Genomic DNA, 21,783 nt, shown 5'->3' on the forward strand with positions numbered 1-21,783 from the left:
CTGGTAATTTCAAATCCACCAAAAAAACGTTGACAACGTAAAGAAAGCAGCAAGTTTAAAAAGCCCCTACCTCGGCTCACTTTTTGAAACTTGGTCCCATTTGTAAAAGATACTGATTTAATCTTTGTCATAATTGTCAACTTAAAACCTTTCCAGAAGTGTTATGTATCTTTAATGTGCCGATGCGATATTAAGTTGTTAGCATTCTGGAACGATCAGAAAGGTTATTATGTTGTTCTTGGCCAATATCCTATTATGTTTTGTTTTATAATAATTATTAAGTTCATGACCAATGATTGAATTAAACGAATAACAAGTAGGCATGTTAATGGCAATGATGCTATTGTTTAAACGTTAAAAACACCGATTTGCTGTTGATATTCAAAATGGGACCAAGTTTCAAAAAGTGAGCAGAGGTGGGGGCTTTTTAAACTTGCTGCTTTCTTTACGTTGTCAACGTTTTTTGGTGGATTTTCTTTCTTTTTATGAATGTAGCCAAGCAGCTCTAAGCTTGGAAAGTCATCGGGTTACGAAGTACTCCATAAAACGAATAAAACGAAAAATAGATGTTTGAAATTATGTTATCCTTGATTTATGACAGTAAATAATTTAATAAAACTTTATCAGCCGTTTTGAAAACTTGCTGGTCACTGCTACCGCGTGACTGTAATGTTAATATGGATACATATACATTTTAATATACTTTAATTATTCAAGGCAACTAAGAAAATGTAAATATGAATAACACATACCCAATGTTGACGATGTATATTTCGCGGTTTGTGGCTCTTTGTAGCCCTGCGGGGCAATAGAGTTTGACATCCCTATTGAGCGGCGGTTGTTGGTGGTCTTTCGCGATTTGTTGTTTTAATGTCCCTCATTCTTCAAGCCCTGCAGTCTCTAGGGGGGTAATTTATAGCTTAAGCTTGCTGGATAACCATACTTCTTTGTAGCCCCGCGGGGCAATTTAGGTGGATATCCAAAATTCGCGGTTTGTGGTTCTTTGTAACCATGTGGGCAATCTAGTTTGACATCCCTATTGAGCGGCGGTTGTTGGCGGTCTTTCGCGGTTTGTGATTTTAATATCCCTCACTCTTCAAGCCCTGCTCTCTATCGAGGGTTAATTAAATAGCTTAAGCTTGTTAGCTATCAAAATTTCGCGGCTTGTGGTTCTTTGCAGCCCAGTGGAAAATCTTGTTGCACATTCCTATAGGCTGTGCCAAGTTGTTCTGTGTGTCTGTGGTGGGGACAGTCCCTCCTTTCAATAGGCCTTTGTGTATTTTTGCCGCTTTGCTAATTTGTCTTTACGTATGACTTTAATGGCCTTCCATATTTGGTTGTCTCTTTTTGGATACGTTTTTGTCCCTGGTGGCCTTCCATATTAGTGGAACAATTTTTCACACCTATAGAGTGTATGCAACAAACCAACCGGAACGGTATAACAATTGAAATGACAGTCATGTAGGAATACAGTTCTACGATAGCTGAAGATGGACAGATCTCTAGATCGATTCAACAACCATTCATACATATTACATGTTTTATTGTCCCATTATCATGCGAATCGCCCCGTGGTAGGACAGAACTTTATTTAAATGAGAAAATATTGGTAACCTGATCTAGTTTCTTGTGTTATTCAGATTGTTGTGTTGTTCAGATTTAAATAAATAAAGAAAGTAATAAAGAGATTTCTTTTATTATTTGTTCTGCTAGTGGCTGCACTATAGGTTTTTTTTTTTAATAGGCCCTTAATATAATAAATAATAAACCTGAGAATCAAACATCTTGCTTTGAATAAAAAAAATAATATCACAATAGCACTGGATGATTAAAATTGTGTTATCCTTGATTAATGACAATGAAATTATTGTTTAATACAATATTGAAAAAAAAACCAGTTGGTCATCGGGTTTCGAACTCGGATCCCCGGATCCGGAGTCGAACGCCGAAACCATTGAACTACGGGACTCTGATATAAATTGCTGTGTCGAAGTACATTATTTATTATATGAATGGGTGCATCGTCCGGAAAGAACAAAAGAATTGCGAAAAACTTGATTTTTTGGCGAATGGGGCTCAGAATTTTTATGTAGGGTATCTCAGAAAATGCTAGGGTATAATTGGAAGTAAATCTGAAAAAGTAGTGTGTAGGTGATTGCCCGCTAGTGCTGTAGCCTTGTCCAAAAATTCTGGATCAGCATTATTTTCCACTAATTTTCGCTATGAAATACCGGGTGAAATGAAGCAAAAGTGTTTGTTTATTATTAAACAATGGTTGACTGTAGGATTGGTGTCCCTTTTGAATTAATGAGTTGTCAAGATATTACATTTGGGACTCTAAATAACATTAAACATGGTTTTAGATACACTTTGTACCCAGCGAAAAATATCATAGAACAATAGAAGTCAAGTGTTTTAATGTTAGGTGTAAATATAGTCTCGCGGGAGCATCTTATTAGTCTTCTTTAACAGTCTTTTTTTTAAAACTTGCTGGTCACGGCTACCGCGTGACTCTAATTCACTTCAAGCTGCAAAAACTTTTTTCACGGGTCCAGTTATATTCATGAAGTAAACATTTCACATTTCTTGACACGATCCAGTAAATTCACCCGCCCAGTTACAATATACTATGGCTTGATAATTAAGATGCTTCTATGTTTCCTCACGACCATAACAGCGCTAGTGGCTATCCGCATGCAAGAATACTAAGAAAGCCAATTTAAATTGTCACCTGAACTCCAGCCATGGACAAACCTAGATACCATTGGTCACACCAAATGACTCATTGGATTTGTATCCTTTTACATTTGCCATTGCCGTATGTCGCTTTTATGTAGAATACTGTCCTTCTTAATCAATTTCGATGGTTGCTGGGGTGATTTGTGTGGGGGTGGGGTGGGGTGTGTGGGGTGGGTGTATGTGTGAACTGTAACAAACGTGTGAAATTCACTTTCACAATAAAATACTCAGGCTGAAAACAAAAAACGATCGTTGACAAAGAAAATGCCATTTTTAGGTGAGTTATACATTTGACGTGTGCTTGGTTTGAAGCAATTTTAAAACATAAAAATATAAATGTTTGAAAAAAAAAAGACAATGTGTGTTTCATATTATGCACAAAGGAGTTATTATTATGTAATTGTTCTTTCGTGACGAATAGGAAAAAAGTAATCAACCGACTCCCCGACGGGGAATTGAACCCCGGTCTCCCGCGTGACAGGCGGGGATACTCACCACTATACTATCGAGGATTGCCGTGAAGAAACTTTCCTACAAAACTAGTCATATAACTAGTATTGTAATAGACAAGTTAATCTTTTTAGCTCCTTTGATTTTTGTTTTATTTTCTCTTTTGCTGACAAAACTTTCTGTTTAAATTGTGACCCTTCGTGTACATTTTGTTAACAGGTTAACATTTTTAAGTGCAGTTTTATCATCTGATTTCATCCTTTCATAATTTTCTTGGGAAAAGGGGGAAGTTTTGATCTAAGAAGGTTCTTTTATAAACGGTTCCCCCCCTAAGACATTTTGGTATAATCCAAAAGCGGATTGCTCAATTCTCTTGTTTTAAAGTTTGGAACATAGACTGATTAGTTATGCATCAAGTGAGCGGGTTTTTGTTGCTACTTTTTATCATCTTCATTGCAAAATACAGCCATTTATAAGATTTTCGGCCAAAAAAAAGTTGCATTTTTCTATATACATGGGCTTTTTATGCTTCAATTTGTGTTTGACAATTCTTTCCCTTTTAGTGAGTAATTTAATCAAAAAGGAGCATATTTAATTTAATTTAATTTAAGCTTTTCCTGATTTAGGTGACACGCATTCAAAAGCAGTTTTTATGGTTCAGTGAATAAATTAAAATGACTGCTGCAGCATATTAATGTCTTTCAATAATGAATAGGCCTCCCTTCATGTGAGATGGCTTCCAAGCATCGTTCTTCTCTGCTGTTGGTCAAGCTGGTTCCCCGCATGCAGCAGGATTTTCTGCAAAGTCCTTTAAGGTGTTGTGTCCCTCACTTGACCGCTTGTAACAAGTTGAGTCTTGATAACGGCCACCCATATAAACTATTCAAGGAATGACCAATGAATTAAGTGCACTGGGATCCAGCATAAAAGATTTAACCAAAAGTTTGTTGGTCCATTGGTTAAATTAATCCATGAACACAAGATTTATCATTGAAGTTACAGTTGTTCCTTCCTAATAAATTTAATTAGAATGAAAAACTTGTTAAATTTACGCATGTTAATGCATACAAAGAGTCAATTTAGAAAAGTGCAACTTTTGTTTTTGTATAAAATTTCATAAATTGCTCTATGATATCTCACTAAAACCATAAAACATGTTTGAAATGTGTAAAAATTAATTCATGAACATCTTAACTTAATTTAGTTTGATAAAAAAAAATAGAAACATTCCTTTTGATTAATTTGCTTTAGATGAAAGAGGTCTGAAACGAAAGTTGATGCATAAAAAGCCTATTTTATAAGTGGCGGAATTTCTCAGTGAAGATGATAAAAGATAACAACAAAACACCGTTTACTTGATGCATAACTAATCAGTCTATGTTCCAAACTTTAAAACAAGAGAATTGATCAAGCCATTTTTGGATTATACCAAAATGTCTTAAGGGGGGACTTACTTTTTGGAACCGTTTAGGACATGGTGCACTAATTGCATTAATTAAGCTATCACATGGCCGGTTAGCTCAGTTGGTTAGAGCGTCGTGCTAATAACGCGAATGTCGTGGGTTCGAGCCCCATACTGGCCAGTTGGTAAACTAACATTTTGTCTATTTTTATTTTCATTTCTTCTTGTCTTTTTCTGTTTGTTTATATGTGTCAATGAATTCCAAGCGTTATTAACGCTTTAAATATTACCACATCATTTCCATATAACGCTCATTAGCGTGAAATGTATCAATAAAGTCTTTAGCACGTCATTTAAAAATTTGTTAAAACTGAAAATGTTCTTGGTTTGAAGCTATTTTAAAACATAAAAATATAAATGCACAAATGTTTGAAACCAAACTATATAGCCACAAAAATGGAAAGTTTAGAGTAAAATGCAGAAATGATAATGTTTTCTATTATTATTTTACAGTTTTGATGAACAGTCTTTCCAAATTCATACACCCTTCCAGTGTGTTCCTCTCAGGTCCAAAATGTATGCTCGTCACACTTCATTGGTTTAAAACAAGAAAAGTCTTAGGTCTTCATATTTGCATCGGGGCCTGAGATTGGAATTCCAGTTTCCTTTCTCACGAAGTAAGGGCTAAGAGTAAAAATTGTACAATTGTGTTTGGGAGTGGCCTTCTCTCTTTTTCCTAGCTATTTTCTTCCATTTCTTGCTTTGTTTATCAAAGCTATCTAGGCCAGCATGCATATATTAGCCTACACTGGCTATCCAGGCTTGTGCATTTGTATGAGCTTGGAACGGTCCATGGTTTTCCATGGATTAGCATGTGTTCCTCACGGACCAACCTGGGTAAACAAACAATATGTTACAATTTTGTTCATATAAAAACATCGTGCTTGAAATTACCTATATTTCCATTAAAACCTGCGTTTAGAGAATTAGTGGTATTTCCATTACTCTGGTAATTTCAAATTCACTTCAAGCTGCAAATACTTTTTTCACAGGTCCAGTTATATTCATGAAGCATACATTTCACATTTCTTGACACGATCCAGTAAATTCACCCGCCCAGTTACAATATACTATGGCTTGATAATTAAGATGCTTCTATGTTTCCTCACGACCATAACAGCGCTAGTGGCTATCCCCATGCAAGAATACTAAGAAAGCCAATTTAAATTGTCACCTGAACTCCAGCCATGGACAAACCTAGATACCATTGGTCACACCAAATGACTCATTGGATTTGTATCCTTTTTACATTTGCCATTGCCGTATATCGCTTTTATGTAGAATACTGTCCTTCTTAATCAATTTCGATGGTTGCTGGGGTGATTTGTGTGGGAGTGGTGGGGGTGTGTGGGTGTGTGGGGGTGTGTGGGTGTGTGTGTGTTGGCTACGTCATGAGAGTCATGAGGTGCTTTGTTTATTTTCGTCATTAATCGTTGATTAAATTCGTCATATGCATCTCAACACAAATGGAGATAATACAATATTGTGCTTGTCAATGAGATCAAATTCCAAATATCGTAGCAATTTGTAGTAACTGGTATTATTTTCTTTGTTAACTTTCAAAGTTTACCTGTCACTTGACACTTACATTTTCTTTTTTCATCGGTAAAACCAGCATGGACAAGTAATAACAGTAATGAAGGGAGTCATATCGGTTTTCCATATTATTTTTTCAATGCAAGGTAGAGCTACAGTAATATAGAAAAAAATGAATGACAGTTTATTTAATAATATGAATATCAAAAAAAAAAAAATCTTTCAAAGCATATTAAAGAGAGACCTTTTGCTTGATTGTATAGTATGAGACTATGAGTGACATAAAATAATTACAATCTTATTTTGTCGACTTTGACAAGAAGTAATTTTGAAAATGTATGGTTTTATTTTTTACAATGAAAACAAAACATTAAGTAAATTGCAATATGTATTGTTTAATAAGAGAATAGCGCATTCATTGCGTGAATACCACCTTATCAGACATGTCAGAGACTTGCCCAGATTTGATAAATTTTGTAACGAGATTCCAACACTAAACTTTGATGTATTGAGCGAACGATAATCCACCAGAATTGAATATGACCCTAGTGCCTATGCATTAATTTTTCTCATGCACAAGTTGTTAGATCTGCCGGTGATTACAATGTTCTTGATGTTGACCGGAGGCTAACGCTTTTCACTTCTTTCTGTAGGATCCTGCTCCCGATAGCTATCCTTAAGTCGGGTACATTAATGAGTACCCATTTTGACTTGTAATTCAAAAAACAGTGTATGCAAGAACATTTCTTGTCATAAGGGATTCTTTTGCAAACAAACAACATGATAATTTTCATTTATTTCTACCAATTTTATTATTAAACGGCCTCTGGATATGGGATAGAATATAATCACGTCTAGAATTAAGGAATGACTGTAAATAGCATAAATACATAATCCAGGATCCAACTTAATCATTCGACCATCAGTAAGTTACCTCTCAGCAGCATGATGGACAAAAGTCTGCAACTTCAAATGAATCACTTGAATCAAAACAACGTATGTTGCTTATTATTATACATGTAAACTATCTCCAATAGTCATTTTATACTTTTAGTTCAGCCTCATAACTATCCTTCAAGCCTTTTTAAAGAGTAAAACTGTTTACACAAGTATGAATTAGTTAATTCAATTGAAATTCGGTTTCCTAATTGCATAAAAGCAGAGCTTTTAGCTACAATTGCCACTGTTTTGGATATTTAATGAAAATAACAAATCACGGTTTGCTATTAGTGGAAACATTGTGACAAGCGAACAACCATATGGTAATAGGGAGCAATAAAACCGTGAACTCTCGCTGATCGAATGTGATTTTGCTGCACGTTGTTTTGGTTTTGATTTTTCAGCTCATGAGAAAACTTAATTTGTCAAGCTTGGTTGAAACTCCGAAGTTGAATAAATAGCCTTGGCACCTTTGCGTCACTTATTTGCTCCAAGGAACTGTAACAAATGTGTGAAATTCACTTCACAATGAAATACTCAGGCTGAAAACAAAAATGATCGTTGATAAAGAAATTGCCAGGTTTAGGTGAGTTCTACATTTTACGCGTGCTTTGTTGTATATAAAACTTGGCATGTTTGTACCAAAATGGGTGCATGTTTCGAGTACATTTCAGATATGCTGATAAAAAAAATATATAGATTTGTACTTTTTGTAAGAAAAGTTAAACATTTTAAACCATTCGGTTGGGTTAACTCAATAGCGGAAAGGCCTAAGGGTTTAGTGAGCGCTGATGTAACAAAGATGTACCGAGGTAAATGTAAAATGTCATTCTCTATAACCTGTGTCTGAGCCACTATGTAAAAGATTTAATTTCCATTTAAGAGTATGAAGCACTAAATGCACTTAACTATCATCGTATGTGATTTATTCAACAAACCGTTCCATTTGTTATTTGCTATTAAAAGCAAGTATAACAACCTCTTTGAGTTAATTGCTTGCTACTTCCATGTCAAGTCGGCAGTGTTTTAATGGTTCTACTCTATGTTGGATGCCATTAAATTGGTTCCTTTATAAGGGGATTTGCCATTTTGTCTAATACCATTTGGGCTAATATCCATTTCGTCTACATCCATTTCGTCTAAACCCATTAGGTCTATATCCACTACGTCCAATAATCATTTGATCCTTTAACCATTTGGTCCTTTAACCATTTGGTTCGATAACCATTTAGTCTAATAACCAATAAGTCTAAAACCATTTAGTCTAACAACCATTTAGTCTAATACTCATTTGGTCTATAACCAATAGGTCTAATACCCATTTGGTCTAATACCCATTTGGTCTACACGCCATTTAGTCTTACACGCATTTAGTTTATTAATAAATAGACGAAATGGTATTAGACTAACTGGTTATTAGACTATACGAGTATTAGACCTAACGGTTATTAGACCAAACGGTTATTAGACCAAATGGTTATTGAAGAAATTTTAGACCAAATGGTTATTAGACTATATGGCTAGTAGACATACCGGTTATTAGACCAAACAATATTATACTAAGTGGACATTAGACTATATGATTATTAGACTTAGTGGAAATTAGCTTTTCTGGTAATAGACCAATTGAATATAGACTAAACAGGAATTAGACCAAATGGTATTAGACCAAATGGTAATAGACCCTTTATAATGGCTATTACGTGATGTTTGCTAAAGCATTTATGTTACATATTAACAAACTACATTTTGAATTACGTTTAAATTCCATAATACATTAGAGCAGGTTAAAGGGCATTGGACCTCGACTATTTTCCAAAATAGGTAACAAAATTTCGGATTATTGGAAGTTTAATTTATTATGTGTAATGGCTTCAATTCAAAATATCCAATAACATGATCTAAACATGATCCGGTAATCTGATACAACTCGCGGATGCAGAAATAAATTTTAATCAATAACAGTTTTTCATCTCTTTTCAGAAAAAAGCTGATGCATTCATTCGAAGGAGTTACTACTAGGGTCTATTGCCATGTGGTCTAATACTATTTCGTCCAATTCCCGTTTAGTCTATATTCAATTGGTCTATTACCAGAAAGGCTAATTGCCAGTTAGTCTAATAATCATATAGTCTAATGTCCATTTAGTCTAATATTTTTTGGTATAATAACCGGTATGTCTACTAATCATATAGTATAATAACCATTTGGTCTAATATTTCATTAATAACCATTTGGTCTAATAACCGTTTGGTCTAATAACCGTTAGGTCTAATACTCGTATGGTCTAATAACCAGGTAGTCTAATACAATTTCGTCTATTTATTAATAAACTAAATGATTGTAAGAATAAATGGTGTGTAGATCAAATCGGTATTAGACCAAATGGCTATTATACCTATTGGTTATAGACCAAATGAGTATTAGACTAAATGGTTGTTAGACTAAATGGTTTTAGACTTGTTGGTTATTAGACAAATGAATAAAGGACCAAATGATTATTTGACGTAGTGGATATAGACCTAATGGGTTTAGACAAAATGGATGTAGACGAAATGGATATTAGACCAAATGGTAGTACTGGTGCTGTGTGTATACCAGTATATCATATATCCCAGGTGCGCTCAGAATATTGAGTTGAGCTCATTTTAATTGCCTGTAATAGAGATCGTCTTCAAGTGTCCCTTTATACTGCAATGAGCCTCTATTATGGGTCTTAAACCAATACACTTGTCTATGTACGGTTGCTGAGACTCACAATCATTTTGACAATGTCAGAATGATTTTACTTTTTATGGCCCACATTAAAGTATATTCGTAGTGTACACACAAATACAAATTACATTGGAAAGAGAAATGCTATTTACATGTTCTTCTTGATTTCAATAATGTTCTGTCCTTTTCATGTTTTAGCTTCTCATTCCATCTAATACACATTCAGCAATCTATAGACAAACAGCGGTTGAAACGTCTTTCCTTTCTTCAACGCACACCTATGCAACAAAGTCCTTTTGTGGAACTCTTTTCTGAAAACGACAAACTTGGCGGACAAAATACTTCCTTTGTTACCTACATGCTTATAACAATATCCCCATGCAATTATAGCCAGCAATTGCTCTGCATCCATCAAGGAATTTGCAATATCTGCTACTTCTATATTTCTCTATACGCCAAATAAACTACTGGGCATTCCATAAAAAATGTGAAATGTTTGGACGTGGAAATTGGTTTACCGCTTTAGAATGATAAGTGCATTTCCGTAACGATGTTTTTAGGTAAACAACAATATTATGCATCCTGGTCTAAGGACAGATCTAGAATTTCTTCAGAATATTTCAGCTGCTTTCAAGAATGATTACATTCAAATCCGTCATTGCAATTAATTGTGAAATATCGTCTGCAAGTTTTAACGACACTACAAATGTTTGAATTGCATTTTAGTGGAACAGCAAACATTGCTTTACAACTGGGTCTATACTAATATTCTACCTTCAATGCTAACTTTCACATCTTTACCTAATCTTGGTATAACATGGTAACCAATAATGAGAAGGATTTGTTACATGGTGCTGCCGAATACCTATAGGCAGCACAGTTAAGTAAGCAGAGTCACAGGTTGATTACTCTCTAGACGAATTTTGCGATCTAGATTTTTCCAGGCCGCCCAAATCCAAATCGATTACCCGGTCAATCGCGAAGCGTAATCCGCATAGCTGTGATAACTGTGTACGCCATACGGTCAACCAGGTCCGAAACGGCCTCATGCGTTACCCATGTGGAGGCATTACTTCAGAATATGAATTGGGTGAGAGTGTGTTTGTATATTTGTGTAGGAACAGTAGGACTTTATGAACCTCTCTTCCGCCTGCCTTGGACTATCTCTTCCGCAATTGATTTCTCAAGGCATGAGTGTATAGTAACATGTCCAAAATAGGACTCAAACTCTCTTAGGATCCATTCGTTTGTCCTCTTTTCTATCCAAGATACCCTTCTGCGAAAGCACCAAAAATCGAATGAATCTACTGTCTTTCTATCGGTTGACTTCATTGTCCATGATTTTGAACCATATGATACTATAGCGCGAAAGCTGTTGACTTGACAAGCCAAAATACAAAATACGTTGCCTGTGAAATGTTCTAGTCTCCTTTCTGCTTAATTTCGCGAAGGACTTCGAGCCAAAGTGAGTTTGTCGTTGATAAATCGAAGAATTATACTTAAACTTAAACTGAATAGATGTTTCACCACTCACTAGGCTTGGAAAATGTTTTTCTTCAACATTCCTCGGTAGCATGAAAGTAATTCAACAAATAAGTTGAAATCTCTTTAATTTATGTCATTGTAAGTATTGAATGTTTCCCGTTACATGACCGAGGGTACAATCCATTTCATGACGCAAACATTGTATGTTTGTCGTACAGAATATTAATGCGACCAGAATTATCCAATGATTTCGAAGAAATCGACAGAAACTCGCTGGTAGGCATCCCACATATAACCAAACCTTTCTATGACCGTGTTCGACATTCTCCTATTGAACGCCCATTGGCAAACCTCATTGAAACATCGCTTTGTAAAAAACATCATTTCGATAATGTGAATCCTCCCAGACTTTTACTGACATGCCTCATTGTATATGGAACACCTTTTGGACTTATATAAAGCTTGAATCATCTCTCTTGTTCTAAAATTTCAAACTCGAAAATCCACTTGTGACTTGTGTATACTGATAATATTTTGAGTGTAATATACTGCGCCAATAAAGTATCCTTACACTTGGAAAAAATAATCACAATTTCCACACCGAACAATATTGATGTAAATTTGTTTTTTTAATAGATGCACTATCTAATCCTGCACATTATGACACCACAATGAATCCAATGTGACTTCAAGAAGCAAAGTTACAAGCATTTGATTAGACCACGGTCCAGTTTTAAAAGTGACAAACTGGCCTATTCAAAACTCCACAGACTAATTTATGCGTTTGGCTTTAATTTAAAACAAAAGGAACAAAAAGAAAACTAAAACAAAAGACAAATAAAAAGAGAGTTATGAAAAGTACAGAGAAGTAAAACTGAAATAAAAACCGTGCTTTAAATAACGCTTCATTGAAGAAACTGTGTTGTCTCTTTGCTGCGCTTGTTGGAATCTTTTGCGCCTTGTATAGGCCAGTTTGTCACTTTTAAAACTGGACCTTCGTCTATTCATTTGCTTGTAACTTTACTTCTTGAGGTCACATTGGACTCAATGTGGTGTCATAATGTGCAGGATTAGATAGTGCATCTATTAAAAAAACAAATTTACCCCAATATTGTTCAGTTTTGAAATTGTGATTTTTTTTCCAACTGTAAGAATACTTTATTGGCGCAGTATATAAACTGAGTTCAATAGAGACAAGCCAGTCGAGCAATAAACGTTTTTAACATTAAATACGATGGACATCGGAAACAATGATAGATATTAGTAAACACATATATTGGGTTTCAAATATATTTTAATTGCAGAATATACTCGCATGGAGGAGGTTACGCTCTGCCGTCTGTTTTCTTCAATGTAGATTGAGTTCCTTTGTATCTTTTACGATTCATGTTTAAAATGAGAAAACAAGGATCAATAATTGATTTCAAAGTGTATGGGAAGATTTTCAGCCCAAATACCGTATTGCAGGAAACACCCCAAATAAGTTTTGGCTTGGATTACACATGTGGGTTGTTTGCTGGTGCCTACTCGATTGCCTGAGAGGCTGAGAACTGTTTTTATTTTGTTAAATGACGATGCGCAGATCGCGTCTGATCTAGCAGAAATTGAATTCAGCCACTTATGCTTTAACTACAATATGCTTTAGTAAAAATTATCCACTAGAATTTTGACAACTTCATCATGGAAATTGGCCGTAGGGCCCATCTTTAAATTATTTTTTCAGGGCCGAAGTCACTTAGTAAGTTTATACTTGGACACCCTCCAGTATTTTGTAACAGTTGCATCGTGAATTGTTCCTCCCTCTGGGGATTATAGACAGTCTCTACCCAGAATACTTTGCTCTACCATTAGTACTTTGGTTTATTATTACGTCTACTGGACAACAGTTTTTTACAGCATTATTGGAAGTATGTTCATCAATAGACAACGAGTTTGAGTAGATATTTCAGAAACATTTATTCTATTTCATTTTATTTTGCTCAAATTTATTTTCATATCGTCCACTTGTACAAGCATGAATGTGGTATCAATTATTTGGCCAATTTTGAGAAAAGTCACTCTTCAAAAAGTTGGCGAGTATTTACGTGCTTATTTATTGTGCTTGTTGTTTTTGTTGATTTGCCTACTTGGGAAGCGTAAAACAAATTAAACTGGTCTCAAAAAGAAACTTATAATTTTTTACAAGGTCATATCTTCACGGTTGTTTGATGGTCGGATCATTTATTAGTTTTTCAAACAAAACATCATGTACAACCAAATCTTAGGCCTGAACAGCTAAATGTGATATCATGCTAATGTATACAGACGCGTTTGAGTCATTATCAACTTTAATTTTCCCTCTTTTACAAAATTATTCATATTTATAGCATTTTTTAGCTTTTTGGGATATGAAATGTATCTATTAATGACAAAATTGGTGGCGATATTTAGTTACGGGAAATTACTCTTTCAAGCTTTTAATACAAACAACTTTTATTGTTTGATAAAATATGTTTATAAAATTTCCTTGTTGCTTGATTCACCTATTCCAGCTGTTTTAATGGTAGTATTAATCACCTACCCCTTGCAAATAAAGAAATATGATTTAGGATAAATAGCGCCATCTATAGTTTGCATTTAGTTAATAATGAAGCTATCTCTATATACATCAAACAACCGTGTCTTAAAATCCTATCCATAAAAATGAACAAAAATTGCACACAGGATTACTTCAATATTCTACTCTAAACACATGTCAGTAACCAAGCAGTTGTCCAATTGACACAACAGTAAAATGCACTGACACGGAAAAGCATGCGAGACCACATTCACAGGCGAATAATTGGAACCCAAGAAAAGAAATATGTGAGAATGCGTACAAGATCCTTATACGGGTGATTATTTCAAAAGAGTAAGTGGAATAGTGTGGAACGGGGCTGCTTCTGCTTTTCACACACCTTCAAGAAACAGGCCTTGTTCCACAATATTCCATTTACTCACATATATATTTCTTGTGTTGTGTGCCAATTATTGGGCTGTGAATATGGTCCAGGAAGCTGTATGTTTCATGTCAGTGCATTTTGCTGTTGTGTCAGTTGGACATCTGTTTGGTTACTGACCAGTGTTTAGAGTAGAGTATTGAAGTAATCCTGTGTGCAATTTGTGTTCATTTTATGTACAGGATTTTAAGATATGACCTTGTGAAAAATTATAAGTTTGTTTTTGAGGCCAGTTTACTTACTTGGTGATCTACTCGTATACCTAAATCGTACCAGCAAGTGACTTTACATCAAATATTGTTAATGACAAAAATAAACACAAATAAATATGATTCAAAGATAAATGATTCTGTACTTAACATAACAACGCATTATAGCTCGCACCTAATCGTACTTTCTTGTCTCAGCCATGTTAGAGCTGACATTTCCAGGTACTCCAGGCACTTCACTTTGGTGATAAGATGTGGACAGGCACAGCTGGCTGGCTACAAGATAGAGAACTAAATTAATGTCTAGTCACTCGACGGATGGTGATCGATTGCTGCTCGGCGCTTTTGTTTTGTTCCTTTAATTTTAATCATTTATGCTCGTGTGTCGGTGTTGAGGTAGATTGACAGAAATGGCAGGTGATCCCCTTCTCCCAGTTAAAACAAAACTTTACCGAAAATTCCACTATTTGCGGTACGTGTGGTAATTTAGTTTCCTAAATAGAGAGTAGACATAAATGACTCATGATTAACTAAAAATCGCTAATATGAAGTATTATTCCATGACATGTTTCCTCATTCTTCCGTCGTGGGGAAATTTGATTATTTAGAAAACAGAATGTTCGCTTTAGACATGCTTTTCTCTTTTGATTTTGCCTGTGATGTAAATAAAACTGTAGTTTACATGAAAGGGTTCTGTGAATATCTGCCACGTTACAACAGGACCTTCAACCCTCCGCCAATTGCTAAAACAGGTCCAATTCCAAGAATCATATTCAGTATTATGATGGATATGTGATGTGAAGCTTTAGACCAGCTCCTTAATCGGAAGTAGTTGAGTGAAACACCTCCCGTTTCTCAAATTCATTAAGTCGTTGGAAAGAGAAACGCGAGCAGTGCCTAGATTGTGTTTTGCCGTGGTACCAGGAATGGTATCAGGTTCTGGTAAATGAACTGTGAAAGTGCTCCTACATCTTCTTATGGCACATTTTACAGAAAGCTGACCTGCTTCCAATTCGGGTAAATATATTTAATAGAAAACTTTTTTGATACGGTGAAAAGTTGGAGTTTGATCCGTTATTTGCATTTTTTGTCGACTGCGAGAGGGAGTTTCCATCAGCTAACATCCCCTCCCAATGAACACCATGAAAAAAATATCGTTCGGCCAATTTGGCTGAGCGAAGGGAGGAGAAAATATTTAGAGCTCCCCCTCCCTTCGAAAATATGGAGCCGTGTCTGGAGCCGTGTCTGGAGTATGAATGATGCTGTTCCACTCCTTCTCGAAGCTGGTTGGATATCCAAATCTTAATTTCAAATGATTTGCGCCAGGGCTGCGCAAAAGCAGCCACCAGGGTTTGATGAGATATTTGACACTAGAAATGGAAATACGGATAGATACAAAAATATTGTCAATGTGCCTCATTTTCTATAGCATATATTTACATGGGAAAATAGGAATTGATGATATATTTATACATTTTACAGCTTTATCCTTTCTATTGTTGAATATTTAATCTAATCCATCAACGCGTTTGATAATAGCCGCAAATCACATTGTAGCTTCATTAAACAAGAAATCTTGTGGATTTGGGTTACGCGAAACATTTGAAACATTAATGATTAAATCACGAGAGCCTTAAGGGCTGGGGTATGAACGTTTGGACAGTATTTATTTTGGGACATTAGAGCACATCAGACATATCGAATTGCATTCTGAATACGAAGAATGTCATTCTGATATCAAATAATTTTGAATTTTGAAATTCGCAATTTAATACACATTTTATGGCAAATCATTAAAATTGATATTTTTGATATTTAACAGTACTTGAAGTAAACTTTATAAATCTGATGATTTATACTTAAAGTGTATGTAGGTGGGTTGAAAAGCCGACGATCAATTGAAAATTTTGACCTTTCGTATTGAAGATATGGATTTTTTCCCCAAAACACCAAAAAAATTAGGTCTTTTGGGAAAAAAATCCATATCTTCAATATGAAAGGTCAAAATTTTCAATTGACCGTCGGCTTTTCCTCCCTGCTACATATACTTTAAGAATATATCATTAGATTTATATAATTTACTTCGAGGACTGTTATATATCAAAATTCGAAAAATATCAAATTTTTATAATTTGTCATAAAATTTGTATTATATTGTGATTTTCAAGAAATGAAAATTATTTGATATCAGAAAGACATGCTTCGTATTCAGAATACAATTCGATAGGTCTGAGGTGCTCTCATGTGCCACAAAAAATACTATCGAAACGCAATAAACGCTCATTTTAGATCCCTTAAGATGATTTATTGCTCTACATCTGATAGACAGGCGAATTCCCGGGATATTGTGTAGTAATATTTGTAGTGGTAAAAATCACTTGATGAAATGTTTGGAAGCATGAATACCAAATGAGATGAATGCTGAATTTCAGACTTTTGAAATAGCACTTATATTTATATTGTGTAGTTGTTTTCTTCAGACATCCGCATTATACCAATTTTTCGGTATTTAGGTGGTAATGAAAGAATTTTTGGTGTTTCCACATCTTTACGTCACGTACTCAATTCCCATTAAGCTTTACCAAGTCGGGTTTCGCAATTATTGTACATAATGAACTTGCATTTTTCTTTGTCGCTCATATGAAGACGAACGATGCACGAAACATTTTATTAGCGCAATAATTGTTGAACACTTACGAAACTGTGTGAATGTATTAAACTCCATAATATATTATGTTAATAATTATATATTTTGACATGTAATGGTATTATTTGTTTATTTTAGTCAGACGGTTTTTTAAATGTGGTTTCAAGTGGTTACTTACAGACCAGTCCATGAAGTCATCAAGCTCAGACTGAATATTAGCATGCACGGTCCTTAACAAATACAACATTATCGACATATTTCCAGTACAGTATCGACCGCCAGATAAATAAAGCGAACTAATTTGGTACCTTGTGAAACACCGCTACAAAAGGGGCATAATCATACATGGTCTAAATTATATCTTAGCATCAACGGAGATTATTCAGAAAAATACAAGCCCAAGGAACGATTACCATGATTATGCCAAAGCAATAAACTGTTTAACAGCTATGTTGTAATTGGTGATTCTTTCAAAGACGAATGCAATGTTTCACTCACTTTTCACGGTTTCTTCTGACCACCTCTTCTGTTTAACTTTCTAACGTCACTATTTCCAGGGGTCCATTTCACTAAACCTTTCACCCTTCGTAACTCAAGTAACCGTTCGTAAAGTTATGAATACCCAATACTAGACGTAACTTTGCGAAGGGTCCCTGTAGGAAATCCCTATTACTTACAAAGGGTACCGTTCGTAACTATGTTTAGTGAAATGGAACTTACGATTTTGAGACTTACGAAACTTCGTAAAGTTTAGTGAAATGGACCTCTGGACACCTTATCCAAGCCAAATAAACCCTTTGACTCCTATAATGCTGAAGCCTTCCGGATATTCTATGAACCAAAAGCCTTACCCTCTTTCCAAACTTCATCCACCCTACCAGTGTGTTCCTCTCAGGTCCATGAAAAGTGCGCACTGTAAATGTGTGCTCTTTACACTTCAGTGGTTTCAAACAAGAAAAGTCTCAGGTCATTATGTTACAATATTGTTCATCTGAGCATAATATCTTTTCGATGTGCATGTTCCATGTATAAGAAAAATGTGCTTGAAATTACCTATTTTTCCATTGAAACCTGCGTTTAAATTGTCACCAAAACTCCAGCCATGGACAAACCTAGATACCATTGGTCACACCAAACCAAAATGACTCATTGGATTTGTATCCTTTTCACATTTGCCATTGCCATATGTCGCTTTAATGTAGAATACTGTCCTTCTTAATCAATTTCGATTGTTGCTGGGGTGATTTGTGTGGGGTGGGGTGGGGTGTGGGGGTGTTGGTGTTGGGGTGTGTATGTGTGTGTGTTGGCTACGTCATGAGAGTCATGAGGTGCTTTGTTTATTTTTCTCCCATTTATCCAAACCATAAGGAGATTAAATTCGTGATATGCATCTCAACACAAAATGTTAATACAATATTGTGCTTGTCAATGAGATCAAATTCAAAATATCTTATCAATTTGTAGTAACTAGTATTATTTTCTTTGTTAACTTTCAAAGTTTACCTGTCACTTGACACTTACATTTTCTTTTTTCATCGGTAAAACCAGCACGGATAGCAGAAGTAACAGTAATGAGGGGAGCCATATCGGTTTTCCATATCATTTTTGCAATGCAAGGTAGAGCTACAGTAATATAGAAAAAATGAATGACAGTTTATTTAATATATGAATATCAAAAACAATCTTTCAAAGCATATTAAAGAGAGACCTTTTGCTTGATTGTATAGTATGAGACTATGAGACTATGGGTGACATAAAATATTAACAATCTTATTTTGTCGACTTTGACAAGAACTAATTTTGAAAATTTATGGTTTTATTTTTTACAATGAAAACAAAGTAAATTGCAATATGTAACTGCTCCCAACGTATTCTGAGTGATCCAGAATTGCAATACTATTGCAATTCTGGATCACTTATACGTATTGTTTAATAAGAGAATAGCGCATTCATTGCGTGGATACCACCTTATCAGACATGTCAGAGACTTGCCCAGATTTGATAAATTTTGTAACGAGATGCCAAAAATAAACTTTGATGTATTGAGCGAACGATCATCCTCAAGAATTGAATGTGACCCCAGTGCCTATGCATTAATTTTTCTCATGCACAAGTTGTTAGATCTGCCGGTGATTACAATGTTCTTGATGTTGACCGGAGGCTAAAGCTTTTCACTTCTTTCTGTAGGATCCTGGTCCCGATAGCTATCTTTTAAGTCGGGTACATTAATGAGTACCCATTTTGACTTGTAATTCAAAAAACAGTGTATGCAAGAACATTTCTTGTCATAAGGGATTCTTTTGCAAACAAACAACATGATAATTTTCATTTATTTCTACCAATTTTATTATTAAACGGCCTCTGGATATTGGATAAAATATAATCATGTCGAGAATTAAGGAATGACTGTAAATAGCATAAATATATACTCCAGGATCCAACTTTAATCATTCGCCCATCAGTAAGTCACCTCTCAGCAGCATGATGGACAAAAGTCTGCAACTTCAAATGAATCTCCAATGGTCATTTTATACTTTTAGTATACTATCCTTCAAGTCTTTTTAAAGAGTAAAACTGTTTACACAAGTATGAATTAGTTAATTCAATTGAAATTCGGTTTCCTAATTGCATAAAAGCAAGGCTTTGAACTACAATTGCCACTGTTTTGGATATTTAATGAAAATAACAAATCACGGTTTGCTATTAGTGGAAACATTGTGACAAGCGAACAACCGTATGGGAATAGGGAGCAATAAAACCGTGAACTCTCGCTGATCGAATGTGATTTTGCTGCACGTTGTTTTGGTTTTGATTTTTCAGCTCATGAGAAAACTTAATTTGTCAAGCTTGGTTGAATAAATAGCCTTGGCACCTTTGCGTCACTTATTTGCTCCAAGGAACTGTAACAAACGTGTGAAATTCACTTCACAATAAATACTCAGGCTGAAAACAAAAAACGATCGTTGACAAAGAAAATGCCATGTTTAGGTGAGTTATACATTTGACGTGTGCTTTGTTGTATATAAAACTTGGCATGTTTGTACCAAAATGGGTGCATGTTTCGAGTACATTTCAGATATGCTGATAAAAAAGTATATAGATTTTTACTTTTTGTAAGAAAAGTATAACACTTTGAACCATTCGGTTGGGTTAACTCAATAGCGGAACGGCCTAAGGGTTTAGTGAGCGCTGATGTAACTAATGTGTACCGAGGTAAATGTAAAATGTCATTCTCTATGACTCGTGTATGAGCCACTATGTAAAAGATTTAATTTCCATTTAAGAGTATGAAGCACTAAATGCACTTAACTATCATCGTATGTGATTTGTTCAACAAACCGTTCCATTTTTTATTTGCTATTCAAAGCTAAGTAATACAACCTCTTTAGATTAATTGCTTGCTACTTCCATGTCATGTCGGCAGTGTTTTAATGGTTCTACTCTTGGTAGGATGAGATTAAATTGGTTCCTTTATAACGGCTATGTTTGCCAAAGCATTTATGTTAAATTAACAAACTATACATTGGAGCATTGGAAAAAGGTTTCAAAATGGGCATTGGACCTCGACTGTTTTCCAAAATAGGTAACGGAATTTAGGATTGTTGATTTCCTCCTAACTGCATATATAGTGTGGAGTCAATGAGCCTTCAGTGATAATAATACATGTGCAAAAATAAGCTTACTCCAAACTGTTGAAGAACGTAGTTGTGTTGTATCGATTGAAAATAAATGTATTCTATTTGTATGATTCTAAACATTACACGATTAAAAAAAATAATGGTGGAAATTTGATTGGTGACTATTGGGAAAAATGTATTAAAAAACTCTATTGGCATTTGCATTGTCATGGAATATGATTTTAGACTTGCTTTAATATATGATCGCATATAAATGTTTACCCATTGATTCAAATTTGATGTGAATTTGATTTGAATTTGATTTGAATTGAATTGATTTGATTATGAATAACCGCATTTAACATTTACCAATTTAGAAGTTTAACCTATATGTGTAATGGCTTCTATTCAAAATATCGAATAACATTATCTAACCATGATCCGGTAATCTGATTTAATAATGTTTCAATAATGTAACTCGCGTATGCAGAAATAAATTTTAATCAATAATAGTTTTTCATCTCTTTTCAGAAAAAGCTGATGCTAAAACGACCATCACGATACGGATTTTATTGCTTGCAATTCAATTCAATGAATTCATTCGAAGGAGTTACTAATAGTACTGGTGCTGTGTGTATACCAGTATATCATATATCCCAGGTGCGCTCAGAATATTGATTTGAGCTCATTTTAATTAACTGTAATAGAGCTCGTCTTCAAGTGTCTTGCGTATAGTGTCCCTTTATACTGCAATGAGCCTCCAAAATGGGTCTTAAACCAATACCCTTGTTTCCGTGCGGTTGCGGAGACTCGCAATCGTTTTGACGATGTCAGAATGATTTTACTTTTTATGGCCCACATTAAAGTCTATTCAAAGTGTACACATTTGTCTATTTTTGCCAATCGAAGAAATACGGGATTAGCTGGTAACGACAAATTTATTTTTCTCTGTTAAATATGACCAATTACTGAAATGATACTAATTTTGTAACACAATAATAACAAC

The 21,783-nt window shown here is 34.8% G+C and overlaps 2 non-coding genes across 2 annotated transcripts; one reads left to right on the forward strand and one right to left on the reverse strand.

Annotated features, from left to right (window-relative positions):
- Window positions 1–3,179: 3,179 nt before the first annotated feature.
- Trnad-guc (transfer RNA aspartic acid (anticodon GUC)) lies at window positions 3,180–3,251 on the reverse strand. Its single transcript has one exon. It is a non-coding gene; the product is annotated as a tRNA-Asp (tRNA).
- Window positions 3,252–4,698: 1,447 nt separating this feature from the next.
- Trnai-aau (transfer RNA isoleucine (anticodon AAU)) lies at window positions 4,699–4,772 on the forward strand. Its single transcript has one exon. It is a non-coding gene; the product is annotated as a tRNA-Ile (tRNA).
- The last annotated feature ends 17,011 nt before the right edge of the window (window positions 4,773–21,783 follow it).

The sequence above is a fragment of the Amphiura filiformis genome, chromosome 1 (assembly GCF_039555335.1).
Source record: "Amphiura filiformis chromosome 1, Afil_fr2py, whole genome shotgun sequence".
NCBI lineage: Eukaryota > Metazoa > Echinodermata > Ophiuroidea > Amphilepidida > Amphiuridae > Amphiura > Amphiura filiformis.